Source organism: Bombus vancouverensis, chromosome 10, assembly GCF_051014615.1.
Source record: "Bombus vancouverensis nearcticus chromosome 10, iyBomVanc1_principal, whole genome shotgun sequence".
Lineage (NCBI taxonomy): Eukaryota > Metazoa > Arthropoda > Insecta > Hymenoptera > Apidae > Bombus > Bombus vancouverensis.
Genome location: NC_134920.1, coordinates 1,767,054 through 1,785,672, shown reverse-complemented (window position 1 = coordinate 1,785,672; position 18,619 = coordinate 1,767,054). Strand labels below are relative to the sequence as shown.

The 18,619-nt window shown below is 38.9% G+C and overlaps 1 protein-coding gene across 3 annotated transcripts in view; it reads right to left on the bottom strand.

Annotated features, from left to right (window-relative positions):
• LOC117159170 (uncharacterized) overlaps positions 1 to 18,619 on the bottom strand; it is a 329,345-nt gene that overhangs the window by 90,264 nt on the left and 220,462 nt on the right. For all 3 annotated transcript variants that reach the window (XM_076622000.1, XM_033338758.2, XM_033338757.2), the window contains exon 3: positions 9,275 to 9,390. The gene's annotated coding sequence lies outside the window, so the exon portion shown is untranslated. The remainder of the gene's footprint in view (positions 1 to 9,274; positions 9,391 to 18,619) is intronic.

The following is an 18,619-nucleotide window of genomic DNA, read 5'->3' as shown; positions in this document are numbered from 1 at the left end:
ACTGAAACTTTGCGGACGAATTGTTTCAATTGCCTGAAATGTTTTGTCACATTTACTAAGTTTTGCTTTTCAAGTTTTACACCAATAGCACAAAATTTGAACAGAAGAACTGAGAATGGAGGGTGTACGAAAAATATATAATGTAAGGGAAAACAAATCAATCATTCGAATCTGCAAAAATGCTCCGTTGTGAATGTTTAAAATTAACAATAGAATTCATTTTATATGACCTCGTCGAAAGATAAATGAATAGTTTATACAATTGGGGTCCACGTAATAGGAGTTCATTCTTCTCACCATCCATGATTTTTCGTTCATATAATAGGGATTCACGTTCAATGAATTCAATCGATTGGAGTCCATTTAATTGGGCACGGTCTAAAATTTCGTTTAAATAAATGGAGTTACTGTAGTAGTAATTAACGCATGAATCGTCGGTCTATATGTACCTGATTGGACTGCTCGTGCTATCGACGATTCAATGTGTTCTTGACAAATATATAAGCCATTCGAAAACTACATTGATCAACTACGAAACAGGAAAGTAGAAACGTGTGACGATATTACGAGCATTATTCTTTTAAATTTATTTTGCAATTCATCTCATACTGTTACACGTTCCAGGAACGTATGGAAGTATTATATCTTTGACGAATTGAACATTAATTATGTACCTGAACAACAAAATTGTCGACCTGATAAAAAGTGGGATTATTCATTCACACGTAAAGAGGAATCGCTGAACATTTTTCAAAAACTTCTCTAAAAAAAATTGTTTCTTTGAATTAATTATCTTGACTGCTCTAATTGTAAGTTGAATGGAGTTAGTTGTTAAGTTTTGTTACGCTTAGCTGTCGAAATAGGTATGTCGATAAATCATCTATAGTGATACTCAGAAAGTCAGCCAGAGATAGTCAGTCTCGGAGATACATGTTCTAATGTAGATATCTATGATAAATAGAGTCTCTATTACGAACCGACGTCTTTAGTTGAATGGTATTGCACGGTTGTTCTACAAGCACACTGGTTCTCTTAAGAGATATCAATGGATAGACAAACTGTCGGTTCTGTATCTTAAATGATATGCCCGATGAAGCTATCTCTGAAGAGGGAAGCAAAATAGAAAGTGTATACCTACCCGATATCTAGTGCTGATACCTACTTGTCAGAATATTGGAGATTTGTCCGTTTGCAATAACTTTCTCTACAGTGCGTTACACCGTGTAAAATGTCGAGCAAGTCAATCGCTATCATTCTAACTTCATATCTTAGGATGCGTGTAGGTACATCAAGATCTGTTGATTAAGACTTTACAGAAATTTCATTTTCCTTCCCAGGGGTGATTCAGTTTTTCAGTTTCGTTAGTAACCAATGTATTCAGAAACAATTTGCAAATCAATTTCAACTTACTGAGACATAACTCCTCCTTTTAGTGCAAATACGCATCAGTACAAAATATTCGATGAGAACAACGTATAGCGACATACATAGTAGCATACAATGTTTGCGTACAGTAGCCGCGATTCAAAAGTAATTGAATAAAAGCTAATACCACTTGCATTTAGAAGACTACACTTAATGTAGTTTAAATTTACTAGCCTCATATGCAAAGTTGATTAAAATATAACGAGGTAACTAGTCGAGGAAACACATATATTCTCATTAGCTTAACAAATAAGTAGTGCTGTCACCAAACACGCATCCCTAATAAGGAGATAAGATTAACTAGAGCAAATCGACATTAAATATTACGTTATTGAAAGGTTAAATAAATGGTCAATGTGCGTGGTTAAATTATAATCACGACTGGTTTTCTTTTCCAGAAGATATTTTCTATCGGCTCGTAAAATTGTCCCGGGCCGACGAATCGAGCATGCCACGGAGAATTCTTTCGCAAATGGTTATCAACGTCACCAGCCGTTGAGAAAGTCCCTGCAACGAGTAGGACGGTCGTCGTTGCGAAATCAAGCTGGAAGGCGATTGAATATTCATGTAGAGAGAAGTCTCAACTCTCTCCCTCGCTCTCTGTCCCTTTCAAGTCGCCTCCCTTTCCAGTCGTCTCCCCAACACGGAGCTCGACTCCAATCCTGACGTTGGCACCTGATACGGTCTATGCTTGCGCGAACGGCTGGAACGCATTATCGAGCATCTCTTTGGCGACGGAGACGCGTCCTGACGTTCGAGAGCGTCGATTATCCGTATTGTACGCTTCGAGCTTCCTAACACTTTCTCTGAAATGTAGAGAAGACTTGGAAGATTCGATTTTACGCCGAAACAGGGACCGAGTGCTTGATAATGTGTCAAGTAAATTTTAAAAAATTGATTGAAAATAGCTATATGTTTTGAATTGTGCGGGGATCGAAAAATGTCTTTGTTGAACTTATCGAGAGATAAGTTTCAAACTAACGCGTAAAATCGGAATATTATTCGTATCAAATCAAATGGAGATCTGGAGGTATGTTAGAAAGAACGATGCTACAGCAATTTTTATCAGTAAAATTAAGATGCTACAGCGATTTTCGTCGTGTCTTATAAGAAAAGTTTTAGGATTTTTATTAAGAAAATTTCACTCGAAGATCAATAAATGAAAATGAAAAATCAAATAAAAATAGATAAATTAATTTAATAGGATATCTGTATTGGGTAGTAACTTTGTTCTAGATCGCAAGCCTGGAGCGAATACATATTTCAATGTATATTAGAATGAACAGTTACCATAACGAACGAACTTCCAGAACCAATTACGTTCGTTCTAGCATACTCCACTATACATTATCCCGAATGACTTGTATTACATTGAATACACGTTTCTTCCTGAGAAGATTTAACACTCAAAGGATGCACATATTATGGTACTTATTGGTATCCTTCATCAATTTAACTCTCTTTAAACACAATCTTCTTGCTGTCCCACATAAATATCAACTTTTACCAATTATCAATAAACTAATATCTACACAACTTTCCATATTACACTTCATAGATATCGTTCATCAGTCTGCTTCGTAATTACCCCACATGAATAATTCGATAAACACAAATAAACCTAATACATCTACGCTATTGTATATTAAAGTATTACCCATGCCGGTAGCCCGTTATACACATGTTTGCTTTAAAATTGTTGGGAGAGTCTTCCGGGAAAGGTCGACTTATTGCCAGAGTTTCCGAGCAATTTCGCACACGCCATATACGTGGGGGTCGACGTAGGGTGCGGAAGAGCGTTGTTCCCCGGACATGGCGAGAAGTGGCAAGAAGGAGGACGCGAGGCCATGTAACAAAACTTGGCGACCTTTCAAGCCGGAATTCCGGTTCTTCGTTCTCTCGCTACGGTTTAAACGATGGAACGAATCCTTTTTCTCTTCGCTAGTACCTAGAAAAGCCGTGAATCCCCGAGGGTGGCGACTGACTTCTGAATTCGTGATACGAAAACGCCACAGACCCGCTCTTATTCTCTCTCTGTCTTCCTCTGTCTTTCTGTCTCTCCCTCTCTCTCTCTCTCTCTCTCTCTCTCTATCTATCTCACACTCTCTCTCAGCTTAGAATTCTCCTTGGAAAACCAAGGAATACCTTAAAGGGGCGTCATCCAAGATAGAGCTAAGATACCTGCTATCGAATTTCTTTAGTTGCTCTTTACGATTAGAGTAAACTAGATTAAAATCAATCAAATTTATGCATTAATGGTAAACCAAGTTATTATACAATTATTATGTAATATCAGAATGAAGATTTCGTGCGGTGCGTATTATGAATGGATCTCGAGAGCTAGAGATGCGTAGGAGAAGTAGGCGTGACTGAATATGTCCCGAGATTATCATGTAGGAACAGTTTGCTCGAAGTAAGAGAAATTGTAAAATAAAGAAAGATGTGTTCTTAAGTTAGCTCTTAAATTCTTTCATATCGTATCGTCCTTGATATTTCCATACCGTACTTTTAAATTTCAGAATTATTTTTCATATATCTAACCATAGTGTAACAAAAATTCCTACGGTAGATTTCCATTATCACCTTTCCCTTATGTTTCACACATTTTTCATTCAGATACCCTTAGATTAACGAAGTCAATCTAGACACAATTTCGTATTCTATTTCAATAAGATCAGAAAGAGAATACAGATTTAATAGTTTCAAGTGACTAAAACGCGTGATGATCGAATTACTCGGACGTCGATTAGCGAACAGTTAATTGATTCAACGAAACTCGATGTTTCCGCGGGCATTTTTCTCTCGTGAGAAAGCCGGCCGCAATAATTAAACGGCGGGCGATCCGCGCTTACACCGCTTGACGCTTTTCATTAAGCTCGAGCGTGTAGCGTAATTGCTTTAGCGTTCCGCGTGTCTCGTTCCCTCGCTGCATACCATCCGCGTTCCTATCCCCAACATTCACCCGACACGTACTTACGATCCGATAAACTTTCACAGAGAGGGAAAAGAAGTTGGTTGTTTTCGACCTCGAAAAGCATAGGAGTCTGGTGCGTGCAACGAACTGTCGTTGCAGAGAATTCGAAAGAAAAGGGGGACACTGGGTTGAAAGGGCACGTTCCAGGTTTCAACAAGAGGCTTTCGTGACTGCAAGAACGTTCAGAGTGACCTATCAAATGGCTACACCAGTCATTTTCCGGTTAACCGTCTATTTCATAGTGAAAAAGAAAGAAGTAAAGAACGAGAGATACCGAGAGACAAGGTGAGCTACCATGCATGGCCTAGGTCCATGGGATTTGAGTGTCTCTTTTACGAGACCGTTTCGTTGAGTTCGCGAGACCATAGCGGTATCGTTGACCCTCTGAAGATAGGGCGAACATAAATAAATTCAGGGATGGCAGAACGTAAAGTTTTATACACAAGGTTTGTGAAATGTTTGGTTACGCTTGCGGGCCACAATGTCGGTAAACCGTGAGGTCGAGAACGCTCTCCATAAATGCGACCGTTTTCTCTTTGGGTTAGATTTTACGTGTAAAAGGAACTGCTTTATAGAATGATAAACGCGCATCTTTTTGTTCATGATTCGAAACGTTTTCTCGGATTTTGGCTTGTTTCTAATGTTTTACGGCCATTTAAGACATCGATCGTTTAAATTTTGAAAACAGTTATTTGTATCATTGAAATAACGAGAATCTTTGTAGAGATTTCTGTAAATCGTACTCGCAATCGTATCATATCTTCCGAAAGACAAGAGTTTAGTTTTAATTACCGAAAGTAGCTAACCGTTCCGTTCGTTAAAATCTTCTGTTTAGGACTAGACTCTCCATTCATCTCTTAAATAGAAATTAATCGATCGATATATCATTCCACTATGAATTATATATTCAATATCTGTTTAATGAATAACAAATCACTGATTCTATAGAATAAAAAAGTACACAAATATTCTATTTGCTATAACCACAAAATGAGGAGAATATTTATTGCCTCTTAAATGAACTCTGAATCACTTAATAAAGTATGGCAAACATTCTCGCTACATGAAGAACAAAGAAACTAAAAACAGGACGATAGAAAATGAGGCAGCAGCCAATTTGAGCATCGCTGACGCACAATGTTGCTCGCGAATCGCGTGTCGCGATCTGTTGTGCTATAAATACCGAAGGATCGCTGATAGAGATGCGAAACATCGTAGCACGCGACCAATACCACTTTGCCACTCCCATAAAGCAACCGAACCCATCGACTATGCAATTTACATTCGTGAATCCTCCTCGGGTCACACTGGATCGCCGTCCGACCGCTCGCAGCACATGGTCGAACAGTTAATATCGATATGGCAGTGCGACGACAAAAGTATACTCGATAGGAGCGAAGATGAAAAGGCGGCGCCGAGGGATGGATCGGCGAACGGTTATTCGACGAGCGTGCGAGGCCACTTCTGCACAGTTTCCATGGCATTCGCGTCTTACAAGCAATGAAACATATCGATGAAATGTCCTTTTACCTTGGTCTAGATGACGAAACTTTATCATTGGGGAACAAACCCGATCAGAATGTTTTTCCTCGACATTTACTATCAATCTTACAAACTGCATTTATTTTCGTAATGGGACAAACACGCGGTTTGATCACCGAATGGTTGTTTTGTCGCCGCTTTGTTAGCTCATTATACTGGATTGGTATCTTCGTGAAGTTCGATGTTCCTCTTTAACTTTTTGAAAAGTGTTATGTATGTTATATATGTTGTTGTCGTTTATACAGAACTGTTATTTTATGATTATGAGGTTACGGAAAGTTTTATCGCTTTTATTCATCGAAAGAGAAAGGAATCAGTTGTTCTAAATGAAATTTCTACGAAGTAGTTTCCAATATAATCTTTCTAATTCGCTGTTACTTCTACTTAGCGTCAACCATCTATCTGGTGATTTTCGATAAATAATAATATAGTAAATATACAAGCGTAATCTGAGAACAAAATTTTTTGATTAACCTAGTAAAATGCTATAATGCAAAGTACGTGATTTCAAAGAAAAAGCTCCATTTTTCCGGATAAATAGTTGATTCTCAGTAACGCCCTAGAACGTCACGCACTTGAAACTTGCCATCCGAGAGAATGCACTTTTCCGAGCGCTCTTTCCGCTGCTCTTCTCTGCGTCGTTGCCGTATAAGCGAGCATTTCCGTAATCCCAGTCTTTCTCTATTATTTAATTTCTCCTTGTTCTTATTCGTTCCTCTCGCTTTCGGTTTACGTTTAGTCCCCCCCCCCCAGCCACCCCTTTCTCATTACTCGGTTTCTGCATATTTACGTTTTAAATAATCTTCCATGTGCTCACGCTTTTTGTTTCGCGACTCTCTTCCCAGACGAGAATAAAGACTTTATTCTATTCCGCTTCAGTTTATCCCGCTTATATCTGCGCGTTCCGTATCTACTGATTCAACACGCTGTCCTGGCATCATTATGAACGTGCACAAATACTATGAACGCGCATAAACACTATAGATCCAGGTAGATCCAGGTAAATTATCGGTCGGGCGAACCGGTTACGAAAGACGTGTAGCCCGAACGAAGGGGCGACCCGATCGGAATTGCTAATTAGGCGCGTGTAAAATTACTGTAAATCGACGAGCCCACTATTACCGTAAACAGCCTATCCTGCCCGAGAATATTTCACCGTAGGGGGGACCCGGCGAAGCGTTTATCTTCGCGGACGAGATTTAAACGCATACGATCTGCAAACGATTTTCCATTCCGGTCGGTGAACGCATGTTCGATCGCCGGGGATGCCAGAGGCGACGCTGTTTCGAATCTTTCCAGAGAAGCTGAGCGAGAAGCGTTGTTCGCTGCGATGTAACTAAAGACAGATCACAAACTGGGAAAGGAAGTTCTGCGTACTTTGAGAAGATTAACTTCTTGCTGTGGTGCGTGTATACTTGGAGTCACGATGGTGGATGTTTGTCTTTCTGGCTCGTTTCAAGTTTGAAGGTATATTCTACGATGTTTTATCTCTATTCAAGATATCATAGACTCTTGTCTATTATTAGGAAAACGTTAACAATCTTTAGAAAGATGTCAACGATCTTGAAAACTTAAAACAGTACAGGGGAAAAGTTATGAGTCGTTATATCGGTTGCCCTGAACCAAATAACTTTGTCTTGACACAATTTTTTGTATTACGAAAATAACTAAAATGTCAAGGAATCGAGAAGAAAGAAAATACTTGATTATATATCAAGGGGAACATTCAATATCGCAATCATTAAGAGAATCATCAAGAACCACCAAGAATCGCAAGATCGTGAATTTGCCGAATACACGATTTGATTTTCTATAATTCTTCAAAGTTGCATCGCAATTACTGGCACGAGAAAGATTAAATCACGTCGTGCTTTATCCATATTACCAAAGATCCAATGGTTTGTTTGAAGAGATTATCACGCGGAGCAGACCCTGGCGCTACGATAAATATTCGAAACGTCTAGAATTTCAGATTCATGAAGTTTGAGCGCGGCGTATGAATTACTGGGAAGAGGTGGTGGAAGTTTAATCGGGATACGCGTCCTTGATATCGGCCGGCGGGAAACGCAGGCGCAGCGTACCACGCGCCTCCGCTTGAAATTATACCGTGGCTCGTTCCGTTCCTCCAGAGACTACAAATCGTTCGAGAGTATCAAGATCTCACGCAGTCCTTGCTCCACTTTCCCCTCTTTCTCCTTCTCTCCGCCAGCTCTCTCACCCCCGCACGCCTTTCAATTACCGTAATTTTCGTTATAAATTTATCTCGTTGTAAAAACGTTTTATTACGCAATCCGGTCGATTTAATGCCGGCACCGATTTCGTGCGTTCCCGCCCGTCCATAGATCTTGCTCGATGGTTTGCAATAAAGGAGGATACATTCAGCTGAAATTGACGGCGATACTGTTTATCGCGCTTGAAAGTTATATTTCGATTTCTGTCGGGCAAATGGATCGTTCTTTTCCAGATTGTAAAGATTTCCTTCCTCTCCTTTTATGGACTCTAGACTTGTTAATTTTCTTATGAATGAAAGAATGCTGATTTATGACTTCGAATCGGAGCATCATGTAAATTTTATATATTCTCGAAGTATCTTGAAATGATTTTTAACGTGATTTTGTAATTCGTCTTAACGTGAATGACCTTGAACGTTCTTTTACGATCTTTTTGAATGACCACAGCAAACAATTATAGGAATGTTTTGTGAACCTTTATAGTACTTTTAAAAATAGATGACCAAATAAGAAATCGCTAAGAGATCGCTCTGGTTCTCGCGAAGCTGTCATTAAATGTAACAGTTTCTGACGGCAGAGCTATTAACGGTAACAGTCAGCCATGTAATTAATATCTGTATTCTCATTAGTTCCTGAAATCCCACGGCAGACAGCGTTGATGCTATTATTCATTACACGTGATCATCGAATCTCTAAACATACTACTACCTCGTTATATTCATCAACCCGTAATCTCGTACTCTTTTGATGAAACAGTGCAAATGATCCTCATGCTGACTCATAAAAGCGATACTTCCTTCTAACATCCTATCAAACAAATCCTTCTTATTCATTCTAACCCAATCTAAAACTATCGTTGTTCCCTATTAAGAGGGATTGTAAAGGACTAAAAATAAATAAACAACAAGAACAAAAATGTCAGAAACACGATCGCGCATCGTACGCGAACGAAAATAGCGGTGGCCACAGTTCGATTTCGGCATTGTCTGCCGTCAAAGGCAAGCAGAAAGGGTATTTGCTGTAAAGTCTGCGCGTAAAATGACGTATAGAACAACCGATGTATAGAAGACAAACATAAAGTCCGGGCAAAAGAGAATCTTACCTGGTGTGGCTGCAGGGTGTCAGGGATAGGCCGTGGTGTGCTATTAGCCAGCCGTGCTTACGGGGCGCATAAGCGCAACCTCCACCTCCGAGCTACTCCGGCTTTGTCTCTGCATCCTGAAAAAGCGAGAAATAAGCGAAATGAGTTTTATGCTGTGGTGCGTCGCGCCACCGCGTGACAAAGTACTTACGCGTCGTCCTCGGGACCAGCGACCGATTGTCGTTCGCTTTCCCGACGATATTACGAAATTTATATCGCCTGCGTTATTCTGACTGACGTGCAATACATAGGAAGATTGCTTTGTTTCAATGTTGATACCGAGATTTATAGCATGGAAAATGAAAAAAGGATTAATTCATACTTCAAACTGGTAATGAACCTTATTCAGAATAAAATGAGGTTGTAAGTCGTGTTCTATGTTGCTTGGTATAGTCTATTGCACGCCAGGATAATCAACCGTGTCACATATTTAAGATATCAGTTCTCAACATTTTAATACATTTGTAAAATACAGTAGAATGAAATTTTACCATTTTTATATGTAATACTTGGCTTGCATTGATTTGTTAATTTGTCCTGGTCCTCGTATAATAAAGAGATCACGAATATTTTCAATTAAACGAATAAGTACAGCCTCCTTTATACTATATAGATTTCGATTACATTACGGATAAGACACACGTGCAATCATTTCTGAGTTGCAGTATAGTTACACTTAACGGAATCGCATAATATTCTAACGGGCGGGAACACTTTCAAATTGACGTTTAACAAACATGACTTCTGTAATGAACGGGCCGAACTCCGCGCTGAATAAACATGCAAATCAGCGGCCCACCCTCGTCGGTGAAGACGCTCTTCAACTCGGATAATATACATAGTGCAAGGGTTCTGAATTCCAGCGACCCTCTGTGGTTCGAAATCACGTTATATACTCGGAAACACATGATACACCGTATCCCAGATATACGTCTGTGTCCAAGTCAACGGTTTAGCCTGACTAAAATCGATCGTTTGTCAAATTCGAAAAGCGACAGCGCAAGGTCCGAACACCAGCGCGATGTTATTAATATTCCTTGTCGGTTCGACGATTTCCTATCGCGCGTAGATACTCGAAGCCCGCTTTGAAATTCTGCCCCGGTCGACCGAACCTTTTTTCTGTTACAATGTCGCTTTTAGATACACGCTGGAAGTTTGATATTGAAAAAAAAAGGAAAAACGAAAGCGGTTCGCCGAGGATTGATGGGCGAGAGTTGCACCCCGCGGGTACAGCGCATCGGTATTCGGCGCAGAGTGTACGATTGAACATCAATATACGTTTTACCCTCGTCCGGCCTTGGTCACGCGGAGGAAGCACGATCGACGCGGAAAAACGCCCAACAATAAGTGGCTGCTGCCATTAGTCTTGGTAACCGTTATGGCACGAAGCGTACGATCGAACTTTTTCAAACGTCCCAGAATTTAGTTCGATTCAATTTCTAGTAATTTCAAGTAATTCCTGCGCGTCGTTTCTTCAATTGACAGAGTTTGATAGTTTTGACAGAAATTGAGTCCTCGGTGGTTGGTAATTACTGCTTAACCCTTTGATGTCAGTCGATTTCAGATAGTTTGCATAGAACCAAATTTTGAAGTGGTAATTGTCACAAATTGTCAGAAAAACGACGAATTCTTCCTATGTCAATACAAATAAAATAAAATTCAAAATGTCTCTACGTTCCCATTTCGAACTTCAAAAGAATGAATAAGATAGGTGACGCTTGTCATTGTACATAAATGCATAATCTACAGGTACGAAGATACGAAATCTGGCGTCAAGAAGTTAAATTTCGAAAATTATGTATGTACATAAATATTGGTATTTCTAATCTTACATATATTTGAATATAATTGAGAACTATAGCTGTGACAAATAAATCGAAATATAAACTTTACATTTTACATTATACCCACGGTAGAGCTTTTCAACTTTTAAATACAAAAGTATAAATTACATTTCAATTTTTCGTTTCTGTTACCTATATGTTTATATTTATATTCAAGAACGAATAAAAAGTATACGTTTGATCGCAAAATGAAAGTTACCCTCGCGATTAATTAAATAAATTACCAGCGACCAGTAAACGTACAGTTTCTTTTTGTCCGTGTTTAATTCCAGCTCGCACAACGCACCCCGCATAAATAATATAATTCACAACGGAAACGAGTCGTTTCACTCGTCACGCCGTGAACGCGTCTGCGTTCACAGCGCTAATTGTTTTCCAAATTAATTCGTATTCTCTGACATGCAACAGATCAAAGTGTAGCAACGCTGCAAATAACCGGATTGGTTAATAACGTAGCTACAAATTAGTCAGATGGTTAAATATTTTCATTAACTGTTGAGTTGTCGTTGCTTTTCACAGTCGATTGGAACAACGGCCGCGATTAATTAACGATAACGGTTAATGCTTTTCGTCGAATCGAACAACGATCGTTAGGGGATTCAACATTTTCGTTTATACAGACGTTCGTGTAATGGTCACTGGAAGAGAGGAAAGCCAAGTTGCTTGCCATCGTAGGAAAAGTTTATATTGGATTTCATATTTAATGCAACGCACACCGTTGCTACGAGGAAGCTCGCTTCCCAGATAAATTATTTATGTTGGAACGCTTTGTCTCTATCCGACGAACGAGGGTTGGCCCGCATCGACCGAGAATCAGGCACGAAAGAAAGAGGGAGAGAAAATAGGGGATGATCGTCGAGAGACTGCGATAAGCTTCCGATCTGAACGAAAACCGTCCATCCTTTGGGGAACGACTACGATGAAATCTTGCTGAGTCGATGGGTCAACGATATATACGAATGATATTACGGAACGTGCCATAACGTCTCTCCCACGTTAAAAGTTCTACGCGTCGTTATTTTCATGCGAGCCTCGATTTTGCTAAATCGGTTAAATCCACAAATCAAGAAGTAGAGAAAATTCATGAAATTATATAAAACAAGCTAATTGTATAAATATATCTTAACACTGGAACTATCGATAGTTAACACGAAGCTATTTTTACCAAAACCAGTCAAAATGACTGGTCTTTAAAAAATACGTAATAATAGAATATTTGTATATTTATTGATTTCTTATTTTCTTACAGAAGGAATTCCATGTTATGTAGTACATTTTTGGTATTATTAATTTATCTGGGTCCATGATTCCTAAACGAGGATTGACACATTAATAAAATTGTAGAATCAGACATTTTGATTGGTGTGACATTTCTAGTGTTAGCATCTAGCGATCTGGCGATCGATCCGGAATTTTCCTGATAACTGATATCGTCATATCGAATGATACGCAGTAAATATTTTAAAAATGTGTGAGAAGTTGTACAAAACGAGGAAACTAGTTAATTGGGGTTCGATAAACAGACTGCAGGACCCTTTTACACTTTAACAAGTACCAGTCATGTTGACTGCTATTGGTATAAGTAGCTTTGATTCAAAATTATTTTGAGTTTGAATACATAAAAAACAAAATAAAATTCATTATATTATTCTTTTAGTTATCGTTGCGAAAGTCACTATATCACTGCGGAAGAAAAATATAACATGAAGTAGGAATTTTAAAATAAAATTGTAAAACCAGTGAATTTGACTGATGTGGTAGTTCTAGTATTAAGAGGTCGGCACTAATATTTCAAAAATTTCAAAAGGTGGAATGAACCACATTGGCCTGTGAATAACTCATGTAAGTACTTTTAAAAAAGACAAAATCTGTTCAGCGATAGATCCAACTGTAAATAGCTTCTGTAAAATGACGTGCATGATACGCACGAGATATCGTGGTTCAAAATTACGTTAGGAACAGCGATAACGCGGTGGCCAGTCTGACGACAAGCGTCTGACGTAATAAGCAGTCGCGCATTCTGACGCAGACGCTCGCTTAACGATGAATATCCGAGGCTCGATGACGTAATATTCTGACAGTTCGGAACTTTCTGAGATGTTGTTATAACTCTGCGTATACAAGTTTCAACGATATTGTCCCTAAAACTTGCCCGTTTTAGGTATTTGCATATAACAGTACGGGAACAGAAATGCGCAACTGATGGTGGAAGTCATAAAAATCGCAGGATTGTTAACGGACGCGTTAATTGTTCGTCAGAGAAATGCATGAATTATTATCTGCTGAAGAGATGATACGTTGAAATGAAACGACTCGCGTCTATAAGGACTTAATCGTCTCGTGCATATCAACTCGCAATTTCACTTCATACCTTTTCACGAGAGAAAAAGTACGAGGAAGATAAAAGGACGATTAAAAAAAGAGGTGTAAAACATCGAACAAATGAAGAAAGTGAACGTGACGTTAAAATGAATTTTTATGGGTTCATCGCGATTCGCAGGTCACTGTTGATCGATTTCTTCTTCGGATGCTTCGCCTGAAGAGCATATATAAATATTATAACAAAGGATTGATATTCTTCGAAAGTGACGTCGATTAACCTGGCGAACACGTTAACTGCTGCGCAGACTTTATATATTTTGGCCTAAGGGCCACGATAGATTTAAATATACCATTAACTTTCTCTGACAATATTATTTAGATCATTCATGTCGTTGAACATTTTTTAGTTCGTGAAATTTATCTTATTTTAATCGTATTAAAAAATTTAGTAAAAGAATCACCGATATCCGCCGTAATAGCCAACGCGTTAATCAGTTAATAGTTAATTAGTTAACAGACCGCAAGTGCTTCGGCTGCGAAGTCGAATTCAATATTCTATGGCATTTCATGCGAGCTCGTATCTCCACCGGATTGAACTTCTCATCGTGTTTTAAACAGATTAGACAGAGAATCGTTATCCATTAAATATGCTAATATTTCTGAACGGTTCCTGGAAACTCGTCGCTTCGATTTATTTAATTTTCTTAGATTCGCGATGAGATGTCTTATATACGTTATATTCTTCGCTGTGTTCTAGCTTCGACGATTGATTTGCACAAACGTGAGAATCGAATACCGATCGTTAGTATACAGTGTTGCACGATTACACGAACATAGTCTCGTAGTTTTCCTTTCTGTCGAGTCGTAAACAATGGGAACGATTCTCACGCAAACGATGAATGAGGCCATCGATAATGAATTATAATTCATCGATAATCACCTCCTGTTCATTTGATATTAATCAGGAAGATAAAATTAAAACGATTCTTGACTCGGTTTCTTCCAGATATTTATTGATTTATCCATTCAGTTGGGTTATTTTGAGAAATTTTACATCGCATTGATTTACATCTGTTAAATATATCTTCATCCAGGAACTATTTCAGCTGACTGACTGTTTACGAATATAAATAGAAACAGCGATGATCAGCTAGATTATGTACACTAAATTAATTGTCAATTGAATGGAGATTTATTTAATATTCAAAATCGATTTGCTTAAAAAAAACACGCCAAACAGAGAATATTCTATTTTATATCTTTGATATCAGAAATCTTTTTCTTTTAATTTGTATCACACTTTCAGGATCATCGTGCATTCAGGCACCTCAGATTGCATGGAAAGATACCGTAGAAATTCCTGTTCCTTTTTGGGACATGGAACGAACTTATACAAACTTTTACATCAACCACAAAAATATTCCCTTGAACAAAATCCAAGTTTTAAAAAATTCAACACCATCTCTCGCCTAATGATCAGACGTCCAACTACAAGCGCAGCAAGTATGATTGATAGTCCGTCCGTAAGTAACAGTAAATCTTCATTTCCAATTCCCGGATCCTATAGTATGAACGACGAACGTACACCTTCAATAGTTCGAGCAACTTTCTACTATTTATCTTTGTCCGCGAAAACTTTTGTCACGCCACGTAGAAGCATATTTCGATCCCGCTTCGACGTTGAATGATTCTACTGAATCGGTTCTCCGATACGGTAGCACGAAAACGAGCGGCAAGCTCGTTTCCGCGAGAATGTCGATTGGAATCCAAATCCTCTGGTTAGCGAAAATCAGCTGGCGCCGCAAGCACGAGCGACGCGTGTTCGCTCGACGAGCGTGACGCGCGCTTATGACGCGGTCAGCCAACCGTACTGATATTTCGTGGCAATGACAGAGCCGCTCGTTGTCGCTCGGAAACAGACGGATACCGCGCCGCGTTCGAAACACCTAACAATTTGTAGTTCGGACACGAATATGCGTCAGTGCGAAGAAATTGATGGCGCGCTCCGATCGAATCGGAGGACGATTCTAGGTTCTTTAAATTGCTTAGCGAGGTCGCAATATATTTTTCGAATTAAAGGACGTATATACGCGGAACTATCGACGCGCTAATCGATTTATTGCTCGATTAAAATGTGAGTTGACAATTTGTGTTACAATTCTGCTGTAGTGACATGAGTTTGGGGTTATGTAGGTATCTATGTACAGTTATATTGTATTTTATTAGTATTCTGTCGTGTATTTATTGTATCTTACTTTATACACGTATCGCTGTAGTAGTGTATGTATTTTGTCAGTAGTCTGTAGGCGTTTGTGTGAATTCACATTTTTATTAAATGGAACCAAACTGGATACTCGCTTCTCCTTCGAATTTTATTACATCGAATATCTTATTTTGAATTTCTAAGATTTTCTAATCTATAGGTGAAGTTCATCGATTAAGGAATCGTGAATTAACGAGATACAATCTCCTCCTCGTAAGTAAATAATATTCCAGGTTTAAAATAAAATGTTTGCTGAGATCTTCAAAATTGTACGTGCCAATTTCGGTTTTATTTCAGTAAACAAGTTAAAATTAAAACAGAAATTCATTAACGACTGACCTAAAACTTTAATAGGAAATGAACAAATATTCTATTCACTCTCGGACTTAAAACATTTGTTAACGACGCACAAAACACGATAAAATAAAAAATAACTCAGAGTATATTAGGCTTAAAAGCACAAAAGAATTATGAAGCAAGAGTAGTTTACATTATAATTACAAATTCCTACGTATGCCTGCTTAAAGATCTCTGGTTGAAGAGCCTCGTAACATAGGTTCCCCGGTAACTGTTGGTCGAGGTCGATTATCAAGTAGCTCCGGACGTTCCAGGCAGCCCGAGGCCGGACAATAAACGGCCGCAACTACTTTCTCCCCGTGTCTGACCTGGGCCGCCGCTGATTACCGTCAGGCAACGAGCAACAGTAGATTATTACGACAGAGTAATCTTCATTGTCTTTACGTGGGGAATTATACAAATAGTCCTGGCCAAGCCGCGAATATACAAGCGAAGTGCAGCTTCGCGGTCGGTGAAAGAAAAAACGAAAGTTTCTACTACGGTTGCGCCGAACGAGCTTCGCTTTACCAACGCAAATAAACTCAAGGTAGAAACGTAACAATAATGGTAACGTTGGTCTAGTGTATAATTAGGTTCACGTTACGTGTTACACGATGGTTGCACACCACGGTTTTTCGCGACATGTTTGCAAATATTTTAGTACTACGAATATCCAACTTTCTACGCCCGTATGCGAATTTACAGCTTGCAGTCTATTCCGTGTTTTTATTTCGTTCTGCGTGTGGAAATTTTGGGGATCTTGTTGTAACATCGTTACAAAACAAACATACGTCAGCGGTGCAATCGCGACGTAATTGTTACGAGGTTACAGCGCTTAAAAACATATTCTTAAAAGCATATCGTCGAGTTTATCATGGAATGTTTGCAACATTATTACAAAAAAAAGAAGATTTCTATGGTAGTATTGCAAGAATAAAATCTTTTATTTATGATGTGCTATGTTATAAGTTCCTTGGAAAATTATTGTTGCGATTGAAGAAAGATATATTTTTGCTATTCTATAGTAGGATTACAACGACATATCCTTGAAACGGTGTCACATAGAAATTAGTTTAGAACAATTCGTGAAATTGTTAGAAAGCACAAGGACGATTTTAAGCACACGAAACTATTCTGCGTGATCGGATCTTTCAAAGTAATGCTACACGCGATTCGAAACGATTTGATTGATGTCCTCGAGCAACTAGACTGTACTGATTGCACCAGGAAAGTCGTGCTTGCACCGATAAACCTTCGATCATTGAAATCGTGTTTTCCAGTTCGTGGTTGCGGTCAAACGGGGGATTTACTAGTAACAGAAGGACAAAGGAACCTAGTGAAAAAAAGCGCACAGTACAAGTGGCCAATTGCGCTTCCGATCGGCTACGATTTATTCAAACCTTTAAATTCACTAGTATACAAAAACCGATTCTCGGAGAATGAATGAAATAAACGAATGAGAGAAAAAGGCTGGTTAAACAACTACTAACGTTTGTAACGTCACTTTTATTAGATTTCAGGAACGATCTCAATAATTGGCATATGGAAGTCTCGACGCATCGATATTAACGATCCTTCAAGATCCCGACATTAAAGAATGCACGAGGGAAAGGGAAAATCGTCGCGCTAAGGATGGGGAAATAGGTCAGGGGGCAGAGGTCAGGCGCAGAAAAGAAAACGGTCATGGCTGCCTTCAGCCCTCCTTTTCTCTGCTCGCCGCGTTCCTCCTTTCGCGTACGATCGATCGTCACAACTCTTAGTTCTCCCTTTCGTCTTCCTTTTCGCACTCGATTTGTCATTCGAGATTCCTAAACCAGCCGGAGAACCGCCCGTCGAAATCGCTATCGTCCATCAAAAAACGTACAACGATCCAAGCAAATCGCTAATTCGCGCTGAATCAGCGAAACACGATGGACATTTTTCAACGTGTGAGAAAACGATTGAAGGATTTATAATCCAAGTTTTAATACTGTGGCGATCGGCCGGTTTGGAGTAATAACTTTCACCAATGGTTAGCTGTTTTTGTAAAGAATTAATGAAATACGGCTTTCGTTATGTCTGGTACAATACTTTGAATATTTTATTTTCATATCAGCTGCTCAGGATTGATTAACTTCATAAATCCAAGAGTAAGGGAAAGTATGTTGAATGTTGCAGTTTTTTAGGAACTTACTGTGGAAGTAAATAGTTTGTTTCCTTGAAACGATCGATACTAATTACGTATCCGGAGAATGAAATTCAGAAACTTAGGAAAGGTGGAGTTGATCAGTTTGGCTTTTATTTATTGTATATTGCAGATTGCAAAACGTAACGTGACTTTATCAAATCTAGTAGTAATCGTACATTAATAGTTAACACTCGTGTGACCAGTTTCATGGAGTTAATTCGTCTAGAAAGTTTCCATGCAACACCACGATATTCCATAAAACAACGTTTTCTCTCGTCAATCAACGAACCGAGCTATTCACCGTATAAAACTCCCATGTTTCTCGCTAAAACTTCCGGGTCCTTTAATTACCTTCCAAACTTACTCTATTCACT